The 4,432-nt window shown below is 40.2% G+C and overlaps 1 long non-coding RNA gene across 1 annotated transcript in view; it reads left to right on the top strand.

Moving 5' to 3' along the window:
* Nucleotides 1–2,179: 2,179 nt before the first annotated feature.
* LOC143419915 (uncharacterized) overlaps nucleotides 2,180–4,432 on the top strand; it is a 7,632-nt gene continuing 5,379 nt past the window's right edge. Inside the window, exon 1 of the long non-coding RNA XR_013099939.1 lies at nucleotides 2,180–2,201. This is a non-coding gene — a long non-coding RNA (uncharacterized LOC143419915). The remainder of the gene's footprint in view (nucleotides 2,202–4,432) is intronic.

The raw sequence follows: 4,432 nt of genomic DNA, 5'->3' as shown, positions 1-4,432 counted from the left end.
TCATGAAAGACAGGCTTGGTTTAATCTTTTTTTATTATAGTGTTAACATAACAGTGTATTTGAACGCTGACGTGAGGCCACCAGGTGATGTCCTGCTCGGTTTGGTTTAGTGAGAGGGGCTGGAAGGCAGCAGAGCGGTGGGAGATATTTTGAAGGGACAGAGGTGCTTTGACTGGAGCTGTGAAGTGGCAGAGTATGGGTCTGGCTGCCAAGTACACCGAGCCGAGTCTATCAGTCATTCCTGGAACAAATGAAGGACAAAGTCAAATTACTTTTATGTTACATATTGACTATGTCTGGAAGGAAGCTGACCTTAGTGTTGGTGTTTTGCATCATTACAGACATTATTTAATGTTGACAGAGAATTGCCTCATTGCTTTTATTACCAGTGACAGTTTAGCTGACGCAATTTATCAGACTGCACCTAAAACTGATTTTCATCATCTTAATATTACATATAATGGACTCTGGAGACTCTGATCAAGCTGTCCTTTTAAATGTATTAACTTTAACTTTTATTGCAGTCTAATTTTTTTTTTAAATTTAGTTTTATGTATTTGAAGTTGTTAATTAACTTTTGTGTCTACAAAGGTTGGTAAAAAAAGCCTTTATGTTTCAGGCCTGCTCCAGGTGGAATAAGTTCCCTTTAAAATACGTGTTTCTTGTCATTTTTAATAATACGCTCACTCAAACAAATCCCAAAGATGCTTAGTGCTGCAACTTTTGCCTGTGTGCGAGTATCAGCTCTGGTAAACTGAATTTTGGTAAATGCTTGTTAGGGTGTTTGAATTGGTTATCTGCTAATGCACCCCTTGGAAAGTGTGCCTCACCTCATGACGCTGCCTTTCACACTGTGTACACAGTCCATTACTGTACGTCACATCCATGCCATAAAGTGGCATTTATGGATATTAAAGGCTCAGCTGCAGCGTTGTTTCTTGTTTGCCTCAGTTTATTTCCAGGCTCAATAACAAGCTGTGTTTGTGTTTGACTGATTGGACAGACTGCTCCGTCTCTCACATACCTGGTCTGCCAGTAGCTCACAGTCTGTTTCACTCCTGCCGTAGATGTTCTCACATTGTCGAATATTGTTATGTTTTTATGCACCACTTTTTAATAAAAGAAGGAAAGACCAAACATGTCGAGTTGAGAGGGTAAATGATTCCATTACTCTTTAAGTAATCCTTGAAAACAGGTCTCACCCCTGGATGCTCCACAGGTGTTAAGAACTAGCTCTTAACCAGTCCTTAAGTGGTATTTATGCTCTGTCTGAATTGCATGTTGCATGCACCACAACAGTGATTTAATATTCAAGAGCTGCATTTCTGCTTCTAGTCCTTTTTTCCCCACCAAACAAGAAGGAGACTAAAATGATTAGATTAGATTAGATAGAACTTTATTAATCCCTCGGGTGGGTTCCTCTGGGAAATTCGATAAATGCAAACTCGAGCTATAAATAGAATGATTTTAAAACTGATTCAATTTTCAAAAATCCACAAAAAATAACAAACAGTTTAAATGAGCAAAAATGGGAATGAAAAAACAGACACATTGAAGAAATACACAGAGTAAGGAAGGATGATATAAATATAGTATATAAGTGTATCCATTCAACATGAGAGCAGGCAGGCAAGGATTAAGGAGGGGAAACAGACAAGGACAGGAAGTAAAACAACAAAGCTAACCAATTACCAAAATAAATCTCCCATTGTGCCAAACCACTGTCCATGTGGACTGAACACGTAACACAGCATTTGTCTTTGTATTTTGAACGTTAAACTGTTCTTCTGTCGTGAACCGAGGTTTGTGCAAGGGCCGGACCCAAAAGCGGACTCAATACACTCACTGAGAATTAGGTACAAGACTTTATTTACAGAAAGAATGGGAACAAAACAAGGATAAACAAGAGCGAAGCAGGAGCTGGTGGGAATGGGCACAGCTTATAGGGAAGGCGTCCCGAGAGGCTGCGATCGGGTCCACGGGAGCTCTGCAACAGGGCCAGACTGAGGAGTAACTGGAAAGTAACTGGGTGATGGTTTCCTTAATGAGAGCTGATGACGGAGGTGGAACGAGAAAGCCAGCACTGGAGGAAGCGAACAACAGGCGGTGAATCAAAGGTGAGATGGTGCAGAGACCTGTACACCAGGAAGCAGAGCTGCAGACAAAGACAGGGCGAGGGCAGGCGTGGCCGAGTTACCCCAGTAAGTGACTGAACAAACTGGCGATGAGTAGCAGGCAGCGCTGGCTTAAATAGTCCTCCAGTAATTGACAGCAGATGGGGCTCAGGTGTGAGGCGCCACCTTCAGACAGACACCTTCAGCTGTATAAATTTTGTCTCCAAGGGTTCCGCCCTTGCATGGGATTCTGCATGGGTTTTCTCCCATTTAGGTTAATCTGTGCTTCTAAACTGGTTTTAGGTATGACTGTGAGTGTATATGTTTATTGATACTAGGGTATCTATGTGAATGTTTGGTTTCTCTACCAAATTAAGCTCTCTAACCTGCTGGTGTATTTAAATAAAAACTGTGTTAGTATTACAAACTGCTGAAATCAATTATAAATACAAACTGCCCCCAATCAGCTGATGGGCTCTCGTCTCATTCCATTTTTTGGATTCAAATTTAAAATTTCCCCTTTGGTGACTCATCATGCCAACCTTCATTTTCAGTTTTTCTGTGAGACACAGAAAGTGCTTTTGTTATCAAAAAGAAGTTCATTTAATTCAAATGAAGAACTACACGTCCTCTTGTGAGCCTGCAAACCTTGCATAAAATGTAAGTTCTGTTTTTAGTAATAACAAGTTGAGGTCAGCGCTTTATCATTTGACTCTTTCCAGAACATGTTCTCCTGTCCTGTCTTATCTGTTCAGCAGCTTCGACATTTTGAACAGAATTCTTATTACACCTTCCATCATATGGATGTGATAACCTCTGGTGAAAACACACGTGTGTTAGGCGGGACCTTTCAGCCTAAAATAGATCCACAGCGCAGCCTTGCATCACCGCCTCAGGACAGTTAGAGGTTATCAGGCCACAGCAGTTGGCTCGGTTATAAATCACAGCCGACAGCATCAAGTGGCCTGAGCTGGTTTAATAAAGACAAGTGAAATATGAGCATGGGGGAAGGTAGTCGAGATCTGTGGGGATACAGTCAGTGGGAAGCAGGAAGAGGATCAAATAAAGCATTTAGCCTCTAATTATGTAAAAGCATTGAAAATGTGGTAAAATGTGCCTTTGAACTGTTGTTTTTATTGTACTAAATATGAAAAACTATACGGTTTAATAAATCATGATTCTTGGGTCTTGAGTGTATCCAGTCTGACTTTTTTCAGATCAGTGATGTAGGGAAGAGGTTTTACAGTCCAGGTGCTGCCTGCTGTTACTAACACCTCGATATCAACACTGTATTATTTCCAGCCTGGGGGAAACTCTGGATCTCTAGAAACTTCTGACCACAGTCTGTATATAAATGAGAGACTTACCCAACTGATCAGTAATAATTTAGACCAGGGGTGGGCAATCTCAGTCCACGAGGGCCGGTGTCCCTGCAGGTTTTAGATGTGTCCTTGAACCAACACAGCAGATTTAAATGGCTAAATTAGCTCTTGCAGTTCTCCAGAGGCCTGGTAACCAGTGTTGGTCAAGTTACTTGAAAAAAGTAATCAGTAACTAATTACTGATTACTCCCCCCAAAAAGTAATCCCGTTACTTTACTGATTACTTATTTTCAAAAGTAATTAATTACTTAGTTACTTAGTTACTTAGTTACTTTTTAAAAACACGATTTACAACCTGAAGAGGTGATAAAGTGATAGATCTTTCAGCCCAATTCTACTTTTTCTACATAATCCATCATACAAAATGTAATCAAATGGAAAAGTCTCTTTTTTTAACTTGTTTTATCAGTTTTAATCTTTTAACTTTATGCATCAAGCAAAACATTTAATTATATGCAACATTCTCTGACTTGAATAAATTAGTTTAACATTTAAACCTATTTTCTACACATTCCAGCACATAAAATAAAATATTTTTTGTGTTTTCACTCACTCTTTCAAACAGATGCAAGTAAAACACAGCAGAAAATAAATAAAGTCAAAGACTCAGCGGTCCTTTTGCTCTATTTTCACCTGTAAAGCAGGAGCAGGGTAGGCGGAGGGTTACCCTGGTGTAGGTGTGCTGTGGTCAGTTGAAGAATCCGCGCGAGTGTCTCTGTGAGTTTCCCATCACGTCGTAGCTACTCGGTGCTTGCTCGGAAGTTTAGGGGTTTTTTTCGCTGTAAAAAGAAGTTTTCTTCCCACGCACGATGGACGCTAATGTTTTTGTCACTTTTTATGGAATCAAACTCAAAGTAAGGTCAGTACTTCCACACTTTAAACGCTGCACGCTCATACTCTCTCCCGCACTCGATATATTATCCATTGTTGATCTGC

This window comes from Maylandia zebra, linkage group LG8, assembly GCF_041146795.1.
Source record: "Maylandia zebra isolate NMK-2024a linkage group LG8, Mzebra_GT3a, whole genome shotgun sequence".
Lineage (NCBI taxonomy): Eukaryota > Metazoa > Chordata > Actinopteri > Cichliformes > Cichlidae > Maylandia > Maylandia zebra.
Note: the sequence above shows the minus strand (reverse complement) of the source record. Positions and strands in the feature narration are given on the sequence as shown.